The sequence below is a fragment of the Schistocerca serialis genome, chromosome 8, assembly GCF_023864345.2.
Source record: "Schistocerca serialis cubense isolate TAMUIC-IGC-003099 chromosome 8, iqSchSeri2.2, whole genome shotgun sequence".
Lineage (NCBI taxonomy): Eukaryota > Metazoa > Arthropoda > Insecta > Orthoptera > Acrididae > Schistocerca > Schistocerca serialis.
In genome coordinates, this window is record NC_064645.1 from 358,428,980 (window position 1) to 358,452,444 (window position 23,465).

The window sequence follows — 23,465 nt, forward strand, 5'->3', positions numbered from 1 at the left end:
CTAATGCCTACTCACAGATAATTTGTGTAATTTATGGAATTAACCACTTCCAGTTGCTGACTTGCTATATTGTGGCTAAAAGATAAAGGAACTTTCTTTCTAAGTATTCGCAGCGCATTAGACTTGTTCACAATCAGATTCAATTGCCATTCACTGCACCATGCGTCAGTTGGCTGCAGATCATCCTGCATTTCAGTACAATTTTCCATTGTTACAACCTCTCTATATACTACAGCATCATCCGCAAAAAGCCTCAGTGAACTGTCGATGTTATCCACAAGGTCATTTATACATATTGTGAATAGCAACGATCCTACGACACTCCCCTGCGGCACATTCTAAATCACTCTTACTTCGGAAGACTTCTCTCCATTGGGAATGACATGCTGCTTTCTGTTATCTAGGAACTCTTCAATCCAATCACACAATTGGTCTGATAGTCCATATGCTCTTACTTTGTTCGTTAAACGACTGTGGGAAACTGTATCAAACGCCTTGCTGAAGTCAAGAAACACGGCATCTACCTGGGAACCCGTGTCTATGGCCGTCTGAGTCTCGTGGACGAATAGCGCGGGCTGGGTTACACGCGATCGTCTTTCTCGAAACCCATGCTGATTCCTACAGAGCAGATTTCTAGTCTCCAGAAAAGTCATTAAACTCGAACATAATACCTATTCCAAAATTCTGCAACTGATCGACATTAGAGATATAGGTCTATAGTTCTGCACATCTGTTCGACGTCCCTTCTTGAAAACGGGAATGATCTGTGCGCTTTTCCAATCTTTTGGAACGCTACGCTCTTTTAGAGACCTACGGTACATCGTTACAAGAATGGGGCAAGTTCCTTCGCGTACTCTATGTAAAATCGAACTGTTATCCCATCGGGTCCAGCGGCCTTTCCTCTTTTGAGCGACTTTAATTGTTGTGTGTCACACACAATCATCATAGTATAGTTAAGCACTACAAAGTTTCTGTTAATAAATTATTGTACATTGTTACTGAACTGAGTTGCTATCGTTTTTTCGATAGTGCTGCCTAAGCTTATTTGGCCACAGGACGAGGCTGCATAGTTGCCGTGTGCAAGCAAACACTTCATAGCAGCAACTACTTTAGGTGGTAGGAGGCTCCCTTCCTACCACATTTGTATGTTGGATACCAAGGGCATCTGGTGAACACAACTGGTGGCAAAGTGGTATGGGTTGTATCGAGTGATCTTAACTGTTTCCTAACTGTAATTTCAAGAAATACTTAACGGAAAGTGTATTCTCTTTAGATGCAAAGAGATGCAAGAACACGGACGTGCCTTTGGTTCCATGTGTTTCGTAAGCTGTTGTGATCAGTTGATTTGATGCATTAGAATTTGACAGACACTAGAAACTGTTTTTGCATTCAAAACATTAAATTACAAGAAGCTGAACATATTAAAAAGAATGGACAGAAAGGGAAGTGGAAATGCTAATAGTGACGGTTTACTGAGGTATTCACAACTTCCTTGGTCCGTGATGATTGCCTTTAGTGACAATGAAATGGTCAGAACAAGAACAAAGAAAAAATATTCAGATTCGGTTGTAGGTATAAAGTAAACATACTGAAGACCACTGAGCACAAGTTCATAATTTCAGGGCACCCCTTTACGGAATGTTTTATAAACCTATCCTCAATGCTGACATGAATTTTGATTACACAGACTAAAGACTAAGAAACCTCGGTCACCGAAGTTCAGTGATAATATAGCTGAATATACTACCATAACCTGCCATAACAGAGAAATGTCACTATCTGCAGCAGTTACTTCGATTTCTGGCTCGACTTACTATCCCTACTCTACAAATCGTAAGCACAAATCAAAAACATGTGCTTCCAAACACTACAGATCACCAGCAAGTGTGGTGTAAAGCAGACAATCTCGTAATGATGGGTTGTCTTCTGATGATTCTATGGGGGATTTGGAATACCCATTTACCGTAATGAAATCAAATGAGAGTATTTGCATGTGCATTTGCTAAGAACTTGCTTGGAAATTTATGTTCCTGTATGTAACAATATTAATCATTTGCCTTAGCCACTCAGTTATGTGTATAATCAATAAAAGTATTGTATGTGGATTAACGTAATACGTGGAAATGCGACAAAATATTGTTTTGCTTTGTTGTGGGTCAAACAATACATGATATTAGTGAGAGTCAAAGGGGCGTAAGTGACAGGAGGAAGAGGGATGTAAAAACGTTTCTGAGCACAACATTCTACATTTAATGCACTGATGTATGTACGGCTTCACTGACAACCACTACATATGTTGGGTACTGTAAACAATTAAACTACTGAACAGAAGCGGCCGCTTGTGTCGCTTGGACCTTAAAACGGGCCAGCTCTAAAATCCACTGTACCGTCGGTGTTTCACGTGATACGCTTTGATGCAGTGTTTATTTGCTTCAGACTTTGCGTCAGCGACGAATGAATTGTGGCGAAATTTCACTGGTTCTCTGTTTCTTCCTCCTACTGAATACCTTTTTTACTGTGTCAGTTTTGTTCCAGTATCACTGGAACGAAATTTTCGAACGATCTCAAACACGCGTTAGTATTTTTTACTCTCGGTCTTATGAGTCCGGCAATTGCCATCTGTGTGTTAAAATGTTTGAACAGCGGCTCAAAATTAATACTGTCGTCCAGCTCGTGTTCCGATGAGCTGTAATTTAGCACTGCAATCCCGCTGTGTCTTTTTAAGAAAAGGTCTGTGGTACAGCACACAGCGGCGTCGGAATCACTCTCTGACGCAGATCAGTACGTGAAATTGCAGTAATTACTGCTGCTTCCAATTTTCTGGCTGAAAGAACACGCTGAAACAACCCCATCATCATGAATCGTGTACCGCATCGAGAATAGGCCCGCAGAATCAGCCATGCATCGTGAGCTTTAAATGAAATAGATCGGTCGCGAGTGGGGCGAACATTTGCGAGATTATTTAACTACGCGTGGCAGCCACTGTCGCACAAAATCGATAGATTTAACGTAATTGTGCTCTGCACTCGTACTACACAGTCACAAAATTCATCCCGCTGTGTCCATGGAGTCGGGGTGTGCTCGGGAAACTATTGCAGTCGTTTATGTAAGGGCGGGTGGAACGAAATGCAACAGGTGTTGGCAGAATCACGTTACCACGTGCAGGTCTGCCTTCGCTCGCAATGTGAACATTGTCTTATACATCGGCTATCGGACAAGCGTTCTTACGACTTCCAGTCATCGACTAATCTGAATATTACTTTCCAGTAGTGCCAATAAACAATCTGCCTCAGCAAGTGGAGCTAACACCTATTTAATAAGAATCGTTAGCATAATTCTTACAGTTCATCTATATCTGTATCGATTCTCTGCAAACCTACCTGCCGTATATGCTTGGACATAACTGGAGCACGACTTTACTTCCCTCCTTCCTGTTCCAGTCATGAATGGTAGGCAGGAAAAAAGATTATCGATAACACTCTCTATGAGTCCCAACTTGTGTCATTTCCCCGCCATGTTCATTTCACCTGATGTGAGCATTGTGGGGGGAATGCCTCGTGAGTTCACAACGTGCTACTGACAGTCAAGATAGCACAACGACTGAGCGTATGGAGTTAAAAGGAAAAGGGTACCATGTTTGAGCAGCTATTCGCAACTCGTAAATTTCTGTAGTCACTTTAGGTGATGTGAAGCACTACGCTGCTGGATAGCGGATGATTGGAAAGGAGTGATATGGAGTGGTGAATCACGCTAAGCCCCGGAGAATCCGATCTAGGGGTTTGGTTTTGCAACTGCCTGCCGTACATTACCTGCCGCCACGTGTAATGGTAGTTGTGAGTTGCTGATGTGGTGGTATTACGAAGTGGGGGTGTTTTTCATGGTTCGTGTAATGTGCAAGGATATGAACACATTCCACAGAGTTCTGTACTGTGTACAGTAGAGGAACAGTCAAGAGACAGTGACTGTTCGTATGAGTATGACAATGCACCCTGATATATAGCAGCGTCTGTGAGGCAGTGCTGCGTGGACAATGACATTCCTTAAATGGGCTCCCCTGGCCAGTGTCCCGACCTGAACTGTATCGAACCCTTTGAGATGAATTAGAATGTCGACTTCAGCCTAGATCCCAGCGTCTAAAACCTTTTCTGCTTTCGGGGCCTTGAGGAATAACGTGCTCCCATTCCTCATCGTACATTCAGACACCTCACTGAAAGTGTCCCCAGCAGACTTCAATCCGTCGTAAAGGCGAAGGGTGAATAGAGTCGACGTACATTAATATCCGCAAATAGATGTCCGGATGTTTTTGACCAGATATTGTACTGTCATTCCATGAGACTACCCAAAATGGTCTGGAATTAAATCTATTGCCCAGGCGCAAAGACTGTTGTTCCACAACTGTCGCCTATCGGCTGTCGTGCTCTTTTCGGCAACATCATACCTGTGGATCGTATGTTCTACAGCTTGCTTTCGAAATGAATAATTAAACAGTCTAACACCGTAAGGCAACAATTCTTTGTCAACAGAAGTTGCAGAGGCGTTTAGTTGTTGTTTCCATTTGTGTTATTGCGCTCTTCAGTCCAAACACTGGTCTGATGCAACTTTCCACGCTAATGTAGCTAGTGAAAGCATTTCGACCTGTCCGTAACTAGTGTACAACCAGCTGAATCTGGGTTTCTCTGTTACTTCACAAACTGCAGCAAGTATCCATTGATTTTGTAGTTTTGTTTCTGCCAAGACGCGTTCTGGCTTTCACCCCCCTTCGTTTGATGCATACATTTACATCTCTGTCAGTAAGATGATTCTATCGACTGCGCGGGCCGGCCGGTGTGGCCGAGCGGTTCTACGCGCTTCAGTCTGGAACCGCGCGACCGCTACGGTCGCAGGTTCGAATCCTGCCTCGGGCATGGATGTGTGTGGTGTCCTTAGGTTGGTTAGGTTGAAGTAGTTCTAAGTTACAGGGGACTGATGACCTCAGATGTTAAGTCCCGTAGTGCTCAGAGCCATTTGAACCATTTTCTATCGACTACGTCTTCAACGCTGCTGCTGCCACCTGTTCTGTGGTTCATATCTCATTTTATAGGCGTGGCCAAACACTTCCACTGATGCAGCGAGACATTCTCCATGTGGCTGAGTAATGCGTTTCTTAATGTTGGAAATTCCCTCTCATAGTAAGTCGACTGTACCAGCGTACGATGAAGAGTGTGTGCACGAGTCCGCAGGTGTAAACGATGAATTACGACTTTTCCGCCTCATACGATGTAGCCGTACAGTATTATATCAGTACATTGACTGGTCCGTTAGCAGTGAGTGTGACGTTTAGAAACAGTCGAAAAAGTTTGTAAGAACGTTGCAGGATAGGTTTTGCTGAGAAATAATTTCTAAGAAATAATTCGATATGTTGCACCATACCCGAGTTAATTAGCATTGAAGTTAGCCAGTCAGGCCGTTGCGCACGCAAATTCAAGCGGCCCGCCAGGTAAGGTTAGTGTCAGTTATTTTCATAGCGCAGATGACAACGAACGAGACTGCCCACCCTTTGGCTCGGGTTCGGTCCTTACTACTGTCCCATGTCCTATTTCTGTATCGCTCTCTTGTTCGGCTTAAGGAAACGAAACGAAGAACACGTCCGTCAACAGTCTCTGGAGGGTCGCTTGAAATTGCGCTCCAACATCCTGATTGGTTAACTTCGATGCTAATTAACTCGGTAACGGCGAAACGTCTCGAATTTTTTTCTTAGCAATCATTTCTCAGCACAACCTACCCTGCAACACTCTTACAAACTTTTCACACTGTTTCTGGCCTCCCGGCATATACAACATCCAACAAACCAGTAACTGTCTCCCATTGCGGCGCATAAGTCTGAAATTGGGCTAAGAGATTCCTTCCACCATTCTCTGTAATGATGCAAAAGTCTGATATCCTACACCGTAGCATTTAAACGATTTTACCCTTTTTTGTCACTCCTTTTACGCGCCATGCTGTGGCGTAATCACTCGAGGGGTGAACATTAACACGTGCTTTAATAAAAAGTATCCCTCTAAGACCACTCACATAGGGAACTCTCTCCATGTCACCGACGCACCTTCCTTGAGCGACTTAAATGTGTACTCGCCGCTGCCGTAGCGCCTAAGGTAGGTAAACTTCAACTAACAATATCAAAAGGGGTTGCCTAACCATCAGGCGTCGGAACAGCCACTAGGCCGAACTGGTGTCGAAGTTGCTGACAAGCACATTTTTAACGTGCTCAAAAAATGCGTTTGGATGGCATCGAGTGTGTTGCCGAACCAGGTGGTCTTTGAGAGACACTTCGCCACTCTATTCATACATGTGTCAACGTTGAGCCCTGCCGTGTACACGCCACAGGAGGGCGTGAAAAAGGAGGGACGAACACGCACAAAACACTTTTACTGCTTTGGATCAAGTTCAGATTTTGTCGAATGGTTTTGAACCGTCTCTAGCGGTTCCACGCCATGCGGCACAGAAGAATTGCTGTCACGTTACACTCAAAAGGGGTGAGATCACTTTCAGTGGAGTCACAGCCACGCCATGTGCACAGAGTAGGGTTGAAACACTGACGGGTTGGCAGCAGCGGCCTTATTTGTGAAGAACGTCGTCCATTTGGTCATCACACTGCAAACTGTCGCTTTCGACAGCGAAGTGTGTGGTAATGAAAGCGCCAATGGAAGGGATGGTTTCATCGATGCCCTTCGCGACCCACGCTGAGCCTTCTTCGTGTCAATTCTGAGCGGGCGGCGGTATGTCTGAAATGCCACTCATACGAAAACTGTGTGACTGCAACGCTAGGTGTCGAGGTTGTGACCTCCATCATAGAGGCATCAAGAGAAGGGGAGAAATGTGGGTAACAGGGGTTGTAATGACCTTACAATCTTGTGACTCATCCACGGTGCCGTTGGGCAGAATTCTTGGGAAATCTGGCGCCAATGTAATATTATTAACCCGCCCTACCGCTCACATAAACTTCTGAACTGTGGCCTTTTTTTCGCATTTGTCGACACGTTGCTGTTTGAAGCGTCGCCAAGACAGACGGTGACGTCGCAGAGGAAAGTTGTAGAGAACTTTGAACCGAATTTAAAACTTAACCGTTACAGTGGAAGACAATTACGAGGTTTAGAAAAGTGATATTTTAATTTTGTTATGCAGCGTGTATATATAAGCATCTGAATCTGTGTATGTGTGTTCGCATGTTTGTGTACGTATAAAACTTTTTTGAAGACTGCTTTAACTTCATTTTAATATTTAATCTCCGTTCGGAGAATGTCTAACAGTTACGTTAGCATATAAACACTTTCAACATGTTACCGAGTAGGTGACCACAGTACAAGAATTAGTACGGGGATGAAGTGTATTCACTAAATAGTAATTAATTATTAAAATAAAGTTATAGCAGTCACCGTGAAAGTTCCAGAAACGTATGATCAGCTACGCAGATCGCTGTTAACCCATTAACACAAGTATCTATACCAAAAGACTACACCATATAGCCCCCTTTTTGGTCACAGGGACATAACAGTGACCTTGTTCTGTTCCCAGTGTTCATTTTATGGAGTGCACATGTTTTCTCTTGTTGGAGTTGGAAGGAGCAAGGACACAATTATTTTGTTTTCACTGGATGAAGTTTATAGGTTTTTCATCTCAAGGGTAGACTATAGCATCGAACTTCTTCCACACATCACTCTTCCTCTAATGAAGCACATTTGTAGTTGTATACACTGCATCACTTAATTTTCGTCTTACGTCGAAAACCGTCTCACGAGACAAAGCTTTTTTACAGGCCATTTGACCCCTCACACGTTCATTTCTCCTTCTCAGTGCAGTTTTATAACAGCAAGCTGGAAGGAAGCTGCCACAGCGCTGACGTAACAGCAGCGCCTTAATTTCTATTGTAGCCAACCCTCAACATCGCAATTGCTCTCGCTCCGTTTCTGATATCTAATAATAACGTACGAGAGCATGCTGAAAATAATGCCTCCAGATTTTTTATGTGAAAACTCTTGAAGTCTTTTTGTCATCAGTATCATCATCATTATCATCATCATCATTTAAGACTGATTATGCCATTCAGTGTTCAGTCTGGAGCATAGCCCCCTTATAAAATTCCTCCATGATCCCCTATTCAGTGCTAACATTGGTGCCTCTTGTGATGTTAAGCCTATTACTTCAAAATCATTCTCAACCGAATCCAGGCATCTTCTCCTTGGTCTACCCCGACTTCTCCTACCCTCTACTGATGAACCCATGAGTCTCTTGGGTGATCTTGCTTCTCCCACGCGTGTAACATGACCCCACCATCTAAGCCTGTTCGCCCTGACTGCTACATCTATAGAGTTCATTCCCAGTTTTTCTTTGATTTCCTCATTGTGGACACCCTCCTGCCATTGTTCCCATCTACTAGCACCTGCAATCATCCAAGCTACTGTCATATCCGTACCCTCGACCTTATTGATAAGGTAACCTGAATCCACCCAGCTTTGGCTCCCATACAGCAAAGTTGGTCGAAAGATTGAACGGTGCACAGATAACTTAGTCTTGGTACTGACTTCCTTCTTGCAGAAGAGAGTAGATCGTAGCTGAGTGCTCACTGCATTAGCATTGCTATACCTCGCTTCCAGTTCTTCAGTTTTTTTAAGTATCTCTACGTAATTATTCTTCACGTCTAGATATTTATTTATCTACAGAGTCATCCTGGTGACAAACACATTTCTCCCAACGAGAGACCAGCTTGTTGATACTGTCACTGCACAGTGTTTGACTTTGTTAATAGAGCCACAATCGCAAGTCTACTTGCACCACATCATCACTATCAGAGTGGAGTCCTCGAACGCGTTCCGTTTGTTTTGGGAGCAGATGAGAATCGGATGTAGCCAAGTCGGGACTGTGTGGAGGATGATCGATGACAAGAAGTCGGATTGCTGCTGATGTCGCAGCAGTCGTCACGTTGTCATGCTGAAGGAGGGGTTGCTCGATGTGTGGATGAACCCTTCGGATTCGTATTTTCAGTTTTTTTAGGGTCTCTGGCACATCAACACAGTTACGTTACAAATAGCCAGGTTACACGCTACATTTTGGAACCCTCCAGCGGCAGAGGGTTGCAACTTGGATCTGCGCAGTGGGAAAGTCGATATAGATTACAGAGTAATGAAGTCGGAGGCATTACGTTCCAGCATGCCGTCGTAGTGTGTCTCGAACATAACTGGGTCGAGAGTAATGATAATTTCCACTAAAACCACTCTAATAAATTGGCCAGAAATAAATGAACTCCACAACCAACTGTATCACGACATCAGTATGTCTTAACACACAGCTATGCCTTTATCCTTGCACTATATATACACTCCTGGAAATTGAAATAAGAACACCGTGAATTCATTGTCCCAGGAAGGGGAAACTTTACTGACACATTCCTGGGGTCAGATACATCACATGATCACACTGACAGAACCACAGGCACATAGACACAGGCAACAGAGCATGCACAATGTCGGCACTAGTACAGTGTATATCCACTTTTCGCAGCAATGCAGGCTGCTATTCTCCCATGGAGACGATCGTAGAGATGCTGGATGTAGTCCTGTCAAACGGCTTGCCATGCCATTTCCACCTGGCGCCTCAGTTGGACCAGCGTTCGTGCTGGACGTGCAGACCGCGTGAGACGACGCTTCATCCAGTCCCGAACATCCTCAATGGGGGACAGATCCGGAGATCTTGCTGGCCAGGGTAGTTGACTTACACCTTCTAGAGCACGTTGGGTGGCACGGGATACATGCGGACGTGCATTGTCCTGTTGGAACAGCAAGTTCCCTTGCCGGTCTAGGAATGGTAGAACGATGGGTTCGATGACGGTTTGGATGTACCGTGCACTATTCAGTGTCCCCTCGACGATCGCCAGTGGTGTACGGCCAGTGTAGGAGATCGCTCCCCACACCATGATGCCGGGTGTTGGCCCTGTGTGCCTCGGTCGTATGCAGTCCTGATTGTGGTGCTCACCTGCACGGCACCAAACACGCATACGACCATCATTGGCACCAAGGCAGAAGCGACTCTCATCGCTGAAGACGACACGTCTCCATTCGTCCCTCCATTCACGCCTGTCGCGACACCACTGTAGGCGGGCTGCACGATGATGGGGCGTGAGCGGAAGACGGCCCAACGGTGTGCGGGACCGTAGCCCAGCTTCATGGAGACGGTTGCGAATGGTCCTCGCCGATACCCCAGGAGCAACAGTGTCCCTAATTTGCTGGGAAGTGGCGGTGCGGTCCCCTACGGCACTGCGTAGGATCCTACGGTCTTGGCGTGCATCCGTGCGTCGCTGCGGTCCGGTCCCAGGTCGACGGGCACGTGCACCTTCCGCCGACCACTGGCGACAACATCGATGTACTGTGGAGACCTCACGCCCCACGTGTTGAGCAATTCGGCGGTACGTCCACCCGGCCTCCCGCATGCCCACTATACGCCCTCGCTCAAAGTCCGTCAACTGCACATACGGTTCACGTCCACGCTGTCGCGGCGTGCTACCAGTGTTAAAGACTGCGATGGAGCTCCGTATGCCACGGCCAACTGGCTGACACTGACGGCGGCGGTGCACAAATGCTGCGCAGCTAGCGCCATTCGACGGCCAACACCGCGGTTCCTGGTGTGTCCGCTGTGCCGTGCGTGTGATCATTGCTTGTACAGCCCTCTCGCAGTGTCCGGAGCAAGTATGGTGGGTCTGACACACCGGTGTCAATGTGTTCTTTTTTCCATTTCCAGGAGTGTATTTGTGTTTCTATGTATAAGATATTTCTGTGACAAGTTAAGTATTACAGAATGTGATTGAAACAGGCAACCGTTTGAATTGGCCATAATTCAAATTTTCAGTGTGCTACATAAAAACCAAGAGCACCATTTAAACGAGCAAGAAATTGCACTGTGACTGATAAGAGACTCTGATGCATGTAGAAATACACCCCTGGAAATGGAAAAAAGAACACATTGACACCGGTGTGTCAGACCCACCATACTTGCTCCGGACACTGCGAGAGGGCTGTACAAGCAATGATTACACGCACGGCACAGCGGACACACCAGGAACCGCGGTGTTGGCCGTCGAATGGCGCTAGCTGCGCAGCATTTGTGCACCGCCGCCGTCAGTGTCAGCCAGTTTGCCGTGGCATACGGAGCTCCATCGCAGTCTTTAACACTGGTAGCATGCCGCGACAGCGTGGACGTGAACCGTATGTGCAGTTGACGGACTTTGAGCGAGGGCGTATAGTGGGCATGCGGGAGGCCGGGTGGACGTACCGCCGAATTGCTCAACACGTGGGGCGTGAGGTCTCCACAGTACATCGATGTTGTCGCCAGTGGTCGGCGGAAGGTGCACGTGCCCTTCGACCTGGGACCGGACCGCAGCGACGCACGGATGCACGCCAAGACCGTAGGATCCTACGCAGTGCCGTAGGGGACCGCACCGCCACTTCCCAGCAAATTAGGGACACTGTTGCTCCTGGGGTATCGGCGAGGACCATTCGCAACCGTCTCCATGAAGCTGGGCTACGGTCCCGCACACCGTTAGGCCGTCTTCCGCTCACGCCCCAACATCGTGCAGCCCGCCTCCAGTGGTGTCGCGACAGGCGTGAATGGAGGGACGAATGGAGACGTGTCGTCTTCAGCGATGAGAGTCGCTTCTGCCTTGGTGCCAATGATGGTCGTATGCGTGTTTGGCGCCGTGCAGGTGAGCGCCACAATCAGGACTGCATACGACCGAGGCACACAGGGCCAACACCCGGCATCATGGTGTGGGGAGCGATCTCCTACACTGGCCGTACACCACTGGTGATCGTCGAGGGGACACTGAATAGTGCACGGTACATCCAAACCGTCATCGAACCCATCGTTCTACCATTCCTAGACCGGCAAGGGAACTTGCTGTTCCAACAGGACAATGCACGTCCGCATGTATCCCGTGCCACCCAACGTGCTCTAGAAGGTGTAAGTCAACTACCCTGGCCAGCAAGATCTCCGGATCTGTCCCCCATTGAGCATGTTTGGGACTGGATGAAGCGTCGTCTCACGCGGTCTGCACGTCCAGCACGAACGCTGGTCCAACTGAGGCGCCAGGTGGAAATGGCATGGCAAGCCGTTCCACAGGACTACATCCAGCATCTCTACGATCGTCTCCATGGGAGAATAGCAGCCTGCATTGCTGCGAAAGGTGGATATACACTGTACTAGTGCCGACATTGTGCATGCTCTGTTGCCTGTGTCTACGTGCCTGTGGTTCTGTCAGTGTGATCATGTGATGTAGCTGACCCCAGGAATGTGTCAATAAAGTTTCCCCTTCCTGGGACAATGAATTCACGGTGTTCTTATTTCAATTTCCAGGAGTGTATATACGGTATTTCCTTATGTTGTAAGTTGTTCGTGAAGGCACTATATTGTGTTTTCATTAAACGTTTTGTAATGTCAGAACGGGACAGGCAGAGTTCGATGCTCATTTCAGTATGTTTAGTTTTTAAAAAAAATGTATTTTCAGTGATGGTCATTTTAACATAATTTTGTAAGATTTCATGAAATTTTAAATTGGCGCTGCTGCTGCGCCTCGTGGTTTTTTTCGGTGAGTCAGTCTTTTCGCTTGGACAGTTAGTGGTGAGTCTGTGTGGCTGTGGTCAACAGTTGATCGAAGGTCTCTGGGCGGCAATCCGGCTGCACCGTTTCAACACTAGATTTTTACAGATGATTTATGTTTGAGGTTTGGGACTTGGACATTTTCACGCTGCTTTCGAGCATCGTATCTTGCGACTGGCAGACTTTAACGTCGCGGGAGTGCGCGTCCGTTTCATGGCGATCTTTAGTAGACAGAGAAGCAGCGTCTCCGATGCACATAGGCAGGACTTGCATGTCAATTATAGTTTGGAGATAACTGATTTAAGGGCGGAATCTGGCAAATCTTATTCGATTTTCACACAATAGTAACTACACTTAGGTACGATCGTATGTCTTTAACCTTAGTGTGGAAACCTAAGTGCATTTAATGATTTTATTTATGTAAGTCCATCATATCTTTTTGTGCTATGAGTGAAAATTAGACACCACTTAACTTAGGTTCTCCACTGTACTGATTGCATTCTTTATCATTTTGTTTCTCCTGAATTTCCATGAATTTTATTTTATTTATCTAACTATTCATAAATTGAAACTTCCTGGCAGATTAAAACTGTGTGCCAGGCCGAGACTCGAACTCGGGACGGGGTGTGAGTCGTGTTTGGGTAGCTCAGTCGGTAGAGCACTTTCCCGCGAAAGGCAAAGGTCCCGAGTTCGAGTCTCGGTCGGGCACACAGCTTTAATCTGTCAGGAAGTTTCATATCGGCGCACACTCCGCTGCAGAGTGAAAATCTCATTCTGTAAACATCCTCCAGGCTGTGGCTAAGCCATGTCTCCGCAATATCCTTTCTTTCAGGAGTGCTAGTTCTGCAAGGTTCGCAGGAGAGCTTCTGTAAAGTTTGGAAGGTAGGAGACGAGGTACTGGCAGAAGTAAAGCTGTGAGGACGGGGCGTGAGTCGTGCTTGGGTAGCTCAGTTGGTAGAGCACTTGCCCACGAAAGGCAAAGGTCCCGAGTTCGAGTCTCGGTCGGGCACACAGTTTTAATCTGCCAGGAAGTTTCATATCAGCGCACACTCCGCTGCAGAGTGAAAATTTCATTCTGGTATTCATAAATTATTCAGATTTGTGCCAAAAATTATGTTTGTCATTGGAGCCTGACTTATAAACTTCTTGTAGGCACCTGGTGCTCTTAATTATGGTGTATGCATCAACGTTGGACGACCCACTCCTGTGACTGTAGAGACATACATTGTCGTTAGGGTACTCACTATCCCAAACCGCGTTAGATCCTAGAACCCCTAAGAGAACACTGACGCTACACGAGGTGAACTTTTTCTCGACTAGAGTTCCCTTAGCTTGCATGATCACATTGCAAGGAGGGAAGGCAGTTTGGGTTTAACGTCCCTTCGACATCGAGTTCGTTGGAGGCGGAGCTCAGACAGGGATTGTGTCAAGGATGGGGAAGGAAATTGGCTGTGGCCATTGAAAGGAACTAACCCGATATCTGCCTGGAGCGATTTAGGGAAATTTCGGGAACCTAAATCAGGGTGGGTGAACAGTCGTCCTCCCGAACGCAAGCCCATTGTGCCAACCCTGCACCACCTTGCTCGGTGATTATGATGGACTTAAGCAGTACGTATTTTTTTTTTTTTTTTTTTTTTGTCCTTATCTCTTCATTCTCTCGCCTCCTCAGGTCGTCCCTGCTTCCTTGACGTTAATTTTGTTCTTGATGTTAGTCCACCTATTATTTGCGACTTTTTTCAGTATGCCTGTGAAAAGTATAAGATTATATCACTCACTAGGGTCGTACTTTTGTGCCTCTCTTCTCTCGTCCTGGATGTTGTGCGGAAGCAGGACGCCGTCTCCTCCCAACCACCAACGCGTTCTTCCCCCCATTCCTCGAAGTCTTTGATTCCCAATCCGTGGAATATTTGTACAGCATCTGGCGCCGATCTCGCCGACGAAGCAGCGAAAGAAGCTTTGGCACGCCCTCCCCACCGCCCCGTTATTCGCGCGCCGGGGTTTTGTGTTCGGAAGCGGACCGAATGTTATTTCTGCGAAATAGGCAGTAAGGCTCACGGTGGCCCCGGACAGCGGCAAAGCCCGCCGGCTCAGCCGCGGAGGAACCAGATCTGCAGCAGGCGGCAAACGCCTCGGCGATCGCCCTGCTATCCCCCCCTCCCGGGCTCCTACTTCCTACTCGTGCAAGCCGTGTCTCCGTGCCCCCTGGTCTTGCCTCAAGGCGCTGCTCTCATCCGACTGTGGCAGCTGGTGCCACAGTTTAGGCTTGCTTTACGCGATTCTGTTTATTTAACGTCAGCTGGGGACGTCTCCTACCAGAAAATTTTTAACTGGAGCTGCCACCGACCCATTTGAATTATCGTGCAGATGTGTCTGGAGACTTTTCCGCACAGTATCCCACTGCGACATTTGGTACGAAAATTTTGTGCAGTTGTCTGTATCAAGCGAATTAAATTCCCTCGAACTAAGTGGAGTAACTGAGGATGAAATGAGTGAAGATGTAATGACATGAGATGACATCAGTGAAAGCGCTTAGAAACTGCAGACCTTTGATGGTAATCAATATGTTATGAAAAATCAAAACTTTGCTAGAAAGGGTACTGACCACGGAAATTCGCTTTTACCGGACCGTCAGCTTAGTCTTTTTTGTAATGATGTATAACACACCCCAGTAAACGTTCTACGTGCGTGAAACATTACAAACAGTAAACACTAAATTAAAATTCATCAAAACTAAAATGCTCTTGAGAGTTAAAGTTAATATTTTCAATTAAAAAGTGCTTCTAAGTAAGCCTTTTTTTAAAAAATAAGTTGACTATTTTTCATATTAAATAGCCAAAAGTCAAAGGAACTGTTGTCTAATTTAAAGATGTGTGCAGTGTATGCCGACTGATTGTTCTGGTGGATGACGCGTATGGCAGAAGTGTAGATTGGATAGATGAGCATTCCACTAGAGCCATGTACACAACTTGGGCAGAGTCATGGGAACACCAAAAAGACAATAGATTGGCATGCCTAGTACGGTATGGGAAAACCGTTTGTATTAAAAACGGCTTCGACTCGTCTCGCAGTGGATAAGTGCGGGTCTTGTATGGTTTTGGAGAGAATATGATATAATTCTCTTTCCAAAACAGTGGCGAGTTCACGTAATGATGGTGGAGGTGGACAGCGTTTTCACACCCATCTCTCCAAAGGAGACGACAAACGCTCGATAATATTCAGATCTGGTGGCTGTGGTGACCAAGGGAGAAGCCATTATTTGTCATCGTTCTCACAAAATCAGTACTGGACGATGCGAGCTGGGTTCTGTCGTCTCGGAACATAGCCTCACCATTGCAGAATAAATATTGTACCACCGGATGGACCTTACCAGCGTATATGATCACATAGTCCTTGACAGTAATGCATCCTTGCAGAGTACCCATGCGGCCCATGTAATACCAAGACATGGCTACCCAAATCATAATTGAACATCAACCACATTTCACTTTTGGCATGTATGCTCTGCCAGATGTTAGAAACAGTATGAAACAAAACTCATCCGACCAAATGACTTCCGTTCACTGCTCGATAGCTTTTATGTGTTTGGCACCACGTTTTCTTGTCAGACGCATCTGCACCACTGACGAGTGGTTTTGTAATTGCAGCTCGCCTTGCAGTTCGCTGTCTATGGAGCACACTTGGTGTCTTTTCGGTGCTGATGGTGATCGTGAGTGCGCCAAACATTTCTGCAGAGACTTTTGCAACTGTCGACCTCTAATTTTTCCTAACAATCCTCTGCAATTACCGGCTTTCACGATCACCAAACACACACTTCCGTCCGCTTTGTGACTTTGCAGGTGTTGTTTTCCCATTTTCCCGGTACACGGCATAAATCTTCTTGAAACTCCTAACACTTCCGCTGCCTTGGAACGGAGTGGTAGAAAAAGCCAGCAGGTGAGTATGTTCCTATGAGCCATGATTTCATACATTTTCTGAAACCGTGCCTGTTCAAACCGTGTCTACTTTACATATGTTTTACACATACGTATGTAGATCCATATAGAATCTGCATATCCTTAATATTGTGTGTCTATGTATCCATCCCATCCCTATCCTCTTTGAATGACGGAGTGAGTGAATGTGTATTGTGTTTTCATAGTGTTTGGTTGTGGTTAAACTTAGCGTCTGTTACGGCGGCAGTTTAGCCGACTCTTGTATAGGTTTAGAGCGAGTCAAAGAAATTTGCTTCCTTCTGGTCGGCCCTCTATTGTGCTCAAGTGCCAAAGGACATTTTGTAACCACTTTCGCTACCTGAGTAAACCCCGATTTCGATAGGATGCTCTGCGCTGGGATTTTGGTGGGTGAAGTTGCTGATGGAGTTCGTTTGCAGCCGTAGATACAGTAGCTGTGACGGTGCAGATTTCAGCCTAGTTGAAATATTAATCTGTTTCTTGTAGATCTTCAGGCCTTAATAATCATTTGGTATAGTTTGTTCAGTTTCGGGACTCTTAGAACTTTGCAATCATTCGATTTTTATTGACAGTTGTTTTGTTCACCCGAAACTGAGAAACGCGATGTGCGATGTGCCTGGTTTAAGCTGGTATTCTCGTTTCTCAGTATGAGTGTGCACGTGGTGGCGTTTCTTATGTTCTTAATTCTTCTGTCTCTTCAGTTTCATTTCTGTTCTGTAATTTCTATGCTTTAGTACGTGTGCTTTTGTTCGTTCTATCCCATGTGCTACTATATGGCTAAGAGAGCCTTCAGCTCTCGGAATCTGTTTCCTCCTGCAATTACTTTGCAGTAATTTTCTTATGCAGTTAATTCTCTCATTAGAATAAACGATTTTCAGAAGTTTTATATTTTCTCTTCGTCTGGTCATGAGTGACTTGGACCGTATGGCTCTGAGCACTATGGGACTTAACTGTTGAGGTCATCAGTCCCCTAGAACTTAGAACTACTTAAACCTAACTAACCTAAGAACGTCACCACATCCATGCCCTAGGCAGGATTCAAACCTGCGACCGTAGCGGTTGCGCGGTCTCAGACTGAAGCGCCTAGAACCATTCCGGCCACTCCGGCCGGCAAGGTCTGAACCGTATGCTCGAAAAGAAAATGACGAATGAGCCTTCAGCTCTACATTCTCCAGTTCTTCCCTTTGTCGGTAGGCTTCAAATTAAGTTCCACTGGCGTGTGTATTATTTCCTGTGTGCATTTCTGCACATATCGTAATATTTTGTTGATTTTCCGATGTGAGTGCTTTGGGTGATTACACCACCGCTTGAGGCTACAATGTGCTTAAGGTTGTGATTATTTTAGCATCGCAGTTTATTTTATATTTGTAGTCATCTGTTTGTTTCCTCTCTTTATTACTTCGGAAATCGGGTATGTTCGTGGTTTATTCTGCAAGATAATTTGTTCAGCCGCGTGATTCTTTTCTGGTCCATGTCAGGTACATCCGCATTTCTGTACATTCCTGCGCCACTGTTTCCACTCTGAATAGCATTTCGTGTCGTAATTTCCATTCAGTTCCATGGTATAGGCATTAGGCAGTGAAGCAAATCTTACTGACTATATGTGTTCATGTGCATGTTGTAGTTCTTCTAATTCCTTTTCCTCCCTCTGCTTGGTGTTAGTGTGGATGTGAAAGACTTGTCTGCTCGGCTTAGCATAAAACTGTTCCTATTTTACCAGTATCCAACGATGTATAAACCCATGAGGCAATGCATTTGTTTAATTTTTGCACTCACTTGGTTATTCAAAGATGGCACCGGCAACCATTATGTTTGTATGTACATGCGTAATGTTTTCTTATTGTCTGCACAGAATAAATATTCAGTGCAGTTTAAATAGTACAGTGTTTTTTCTTGCGCAGATGTATACAGGTCCATTCGTTTATTTTCTTACTAAGTAAATATTCACGGGGCGGCGGGGAGGGCGCGCCAAAGCTTCTTTCGCTGCTTCGTCTGCATGGTTTATATTGGAACAACTAAAAGGAGTGTTAGTACCCGCCTAACGGAACACAAAAGGAACTGTAGATTGGGACAGATTGAGAAATCAGCTGTACCGGAACACGTTTTCAAAGACGGTGATCACGAAATAAAATTTAGTGAGACAAACGTGATAGCTAGGACCTCACATTATTATACTCGCATGTATAGAGAAGCTATAGAGATCTACAAGCACGGAAATAATTTTAATAGAAAAAGAAGAAGGATTAAAACTAGACAAGATATGGCGGTCGACTTTGCACCAACGAAGTGACAATCGATTACCTGTAATCGAGAGAGATGGCACTAGGCAGAGATAGTTTTAAAAGTCTAAAGCACGTGACGAGTGGTGGCGCCATCTAAGTGCTCTATATAAGTGGGACCTCCAGCGCCTAGCAGCCAGTCGTCGACTGACCTCAGAAGATGTTGCCTGCAGTAGGCAACGAAACGTCAGGGAGGAGAAGAAGTTTTATATATGGACCACGGCAATTCAGTCCGGAAGTTATAATTAATGAAGACGCCAGCCGTGAAAGCTTACATGTTATGAGAAGAGATCTGGTTATCTACCAATCCAAGGCAACATGTCGATACCCTGTAGAGCATGTTGGGTTACAACAGTGGCATGTTGGTGATCACTATCCTGATGGAAAAAAACACCGCAGAAATGCTGTCCATCAATGGCAGCACAACAGGTCGAATCACCAGATTGACATACAACTTTGCAGTCAGGGTGTGTGGGATAACCACGAGAGTGCTCCTGCTGACATATGAAATCTCTACTGAGCTCCCGCTTGACACAACTGAAGTCGCAAATAGCGATGGTTTGTGGTCAGTGGGATGCATACTACAGGGCGTCTGGCTCTGTGCTATCCCTGAAGTAACCGATTTGTAGCAGTTCGTTCTGTCACTGCGATTCCAACTGCTGCTCAAATTGCTGCTGTATTGTGTATCTGCCAGTTCAGGTTGTTCAGCTTCTCTCTGACTTTTTCCCAAGAGTCAAATAAACATGTGACCATTCTTGCTGCCCTTCTCTGTATGAGTTCAGCATCCCCTGTTGGTCGCGAGAACTGAAGATTCGCGCCAGAGCAGGATATGAACCTGTATCTCCAGCATGTTCCAAGTCAGAAGGATTGCCCTACGTTTGACTGTTCGGAAAGAAACTAGGAGGGAAACACAAGCGATACTGAATGTTTGTACTGGAGGCGTCTTAAGGTGTCCAAATACTTCGACATTATCATATTTATTTCTCATTATTGGTTCAAAAATGGTTCAAATGGCTCTGAGCACTAAGGGACTTAACATCTGAGGTCATCAGTCCCCTAGAACTTAGAACTACTTAAACCTAACTAACCTAAGGACATCACACACATCCATGCCCGAGGCAGGATTCGAACCTGCGACCGTAGCAGTCGCGCGGTTCCGGACTGCAGCGCCTAGAATCGCGTGGCCACTGCGGTCGGCTTTCTCATTATTCTTTTTTAACATAACATGTCATATCCTCCCAGCGTTTCTTCTCCATATCACGTTATAATTGCGTCCACTTTACTTTCTGCCGAATCGCTACATAGTCTGCAAAATGTAGCATTATCTTCTATTTTCCTGACACTTTTCTGTTGCTTCATTGTACCGTAGAACCCCGCTGATCCGAACTCCGCATATCCAAAATTTGGGATAATCCGAAAAAAATCCGGGATAGAAGAAAAATTAATAGAAACCTTATTTTTAGTGTAAAGAAAGATTTTATTATGCTGTAGAACTGAAAAACGCTTTATTGAAACAGTTTTTCAGAATGAAACGTTTATTTCACTGGTAGCTGCAGTACTGTATCACAAGTGTATTAAGCGCTATCGCAATTTTCACTTACAGTAGCTTCCAAAATCGATAATCTTCTTTTCCCGGAAAGAACTGAATCTGCTTGATGATGTGATGTTGTGACAGCGTCGCACGAGCATCACGTCATTTGCTGTGGCAACAGTTTGCTGTTATACGTAGCGTAATGCCAATTTAATGGCATCTGCAGGCGTCAGAATATGACTCAGTATGTTTACAGATGTCTTATCCTCCGATATCTTCGTCCTTAGAGTTGTCATCACGTTGATTATGGAGTATAGAGGCAATGTCTTCGTCACTGATTTCTTAATGGCAGCATTATCGACTTATATCCATTCTTAAAGGCAATTTCCCCTGCATCCTCACAATCCTGGATTTCTTAACTAAGCTCAAGGATATCCTTATTGTCAGATGGCGGAGTGGTTGGGGTTTCTCCAAATATGAGACGTGGCCACAGTTTCTTCCGCGATGTTTGTATTAAATGTTTCTTCGAATTACCCCAAGCCCTCACTAGCCAGTAGATGACGTCTTTAATGTTACGTTTTTCAGTTTTTCTAAATGTAACAATTCTCTCCTCCGTTTAGAAGTCACAGATACTTTTTTCTGTAATTCAGCTTCAGGCTTTGTAACACACCTTGGTCCACTGGCTGCAAGAAAGAAGTTACATTTGGTGGCAAAAAAAATGCTTCGATGTCTCCATCGACTAGCTGCATTTGTGAAGGATCAGATGGAACATTGCCAATCAAAAACAGAGCTCGAGGTAGCAGTTCATTTTGTGTATTGAACTTTCTAACAGAGAGAACAAATTGTTTCTCTAACCACTCTCTAAACGGAACACGGGTCATCCGAGTTCTACTTTCCTTTTTGTAATAAAAATGGAGAGCGTTGACATTTATGTCTTTTAGGACTTCAGTTAAGCTACCATTAGCGGTAATTTGTGTGTTGCCACGGCTTCGCTACAGACTTAAATAGTAAGGCGTTGTTTATTCATTTTAAAACCTAGTGCAGCGGCAATCTTTTCGAATTAGATCTTTCGTAGGGAATTCTTAGAAATTCAGTCCAGTCTGGTGAGCGTCATAAGCTCGTTAGTAATTTTCAGAAGATATCAAGTCAGCAAACTCAAGCAAGAATGCATCTGTGGCGGCAACATTGGCTGATAATTTTTCTCCACTTGTCGTTAATTGACGTACCTCGTGTTTTTTCTTCGAATGGCCTAACCATCGATTGCTAGCAATAAATGTTGGATCACCATTAATATGTTTGTTCAGTTGCAGAACCTTTTCTTGAATAAATGTACCGCTATCAGGAACGCCTTTTTGTCTTTTCTGAGCAAACCACAAGAAAGTCGCATCGTCAGTTTTATCTTACGATGACACGTTGGAGTCGTCGCTTTGTCCCAAAGTTTTCTCACTAGCTGTATCGCAGAAGCTTCCACTTTTCCTCCGACTTTTTTCCTAGTCATTGATAGTGACTGTCCCGAAACGAAATTCAACAGCGAATTTTGTAGCACTTTCTCCATTGTCAAGACGCTTAAGCAGTTACAGTTTTTCTTTTAATATACAGGAACTATGTATCGTTTGCCTGACATTGTGCTGTACTATACGGTATAAAATCCGTTTTATGTGTACAGTGTTAATTTATGAACTAGCAACATGAACACACTACTGTGTAGGTCAATCCAATTTATTCTCTATACTATACGTAGAATGGGCAACTGCCTTGCCGCAGTGGGTACACCGGTTCCCGTCAGATCACCGAAGTTAAGCGCTGTCGGGCGTGGCCGGCACTTAGATGGGTGACCATCCGGGCCGCCATGCGCTGTTGCCATTTTTCGGGGTGCACTCAGCCTCGTGATGCCAATTGAGGAGATACTCGACGGAATAGTAACGGCTCCGGTCAAATAAAACCATCATAACGATCGGGAGAGCAGTGTGCTGACCCCTTCCCCCTCCTATCCGCAACCTGAGCTGAGGATGGACACAGCAGTCGGATGGTACCGATGGGCCACTTGCGGCCTGAAGACGGAGTGGCTGCCACTATACGTAGAATATCCCCTAACAGCAGTCCGATAAACTGTCCTTAATTCCTCTGAAAAAGATAGCAACACTACCGTATAAGATTGGCTACGTATTTGTATTGCTGTAGAGTAATGTGTGCGGTAAAGGCAACATTGCCATTTCCTTGCCATGCTACATTGCCACATCCTCGTATCGCTACGTTACATTGCAGTGTGGCTGCTAATCCTATACAGTACCTGTATTTCTATATTTTGTGTATATACAGTACTTTTTTCGGATAGTTCGAACATTTCCGAATCCAAAGAGACCACACCCCCAATACGCTATGGTGGCAAAAGTCCTGATAGCGTGTGGAACATCTTTTTATCTTTTTGCCAGATGTAACCTGGACTCAACAAGTTGTTCGAAGTCCCCTGCAGAAATACTGAGCCATGCTGTCTCTACTGCCGTCCATAATTTCCAAAGTGTTGCCGGTGCAGGATTATGAGCACGAACTGACCTCTCGATTATGTCCCACAAATTGTGGTTGGCATTCACGTCGGGCGAGCTTAGCGGCCCAATAATTCGCTCGAATTGCCCAGAATATTCTTCAAACCAATCGCGAACCATTGTGGCCCGATGACATGGCCACAACTTGGGTCCATGGCTTCATGAGGTCTGCGCTACACTCGACCTCTAACATCTGCTCTCACCAACTGAAACAGGCCTGAACAGGCATAACTGAAAGGGACACACTTGCAGATAGACGACGCGCTAAACTGACGGGGCTCCTCACTAAATTCCAAAATCCGATCTTCACCGAGGATGTATAGCATATATTATTACCACCAACTTTCAAATCGCGCAATGATCACCATTCAAAGATATGGGAAATTAGAGCTCGTACTGAGGCGTTCAGACAGTGCGATCCGCGAGGGGAACACTGGAGGGCAAATATGACTTTGGCGCGAATAGTGCCCTCCGCGACACACCGCTTGTTGGCTAACGGAGTATACAAGGTCTCCCATTTATCTTGACCACCCTAAGTAAC

At 45.4% G+C, this 23,465-nt stretch overlaps 1 pseudogene; it reads left to right on the top strand.

Moving 5' to 3' along the window:
• Positions 1-22,126: 22,126 nt before the first annotated feature.
• LOC126417287 (5S ribosomal RNA) lies at positions 22,127-22,244 on the top strand (annotated as a pseudogene).
• The last annotated feature ends 1,221 nt before the right edge of the window (positions 22,245-23,465 follow it).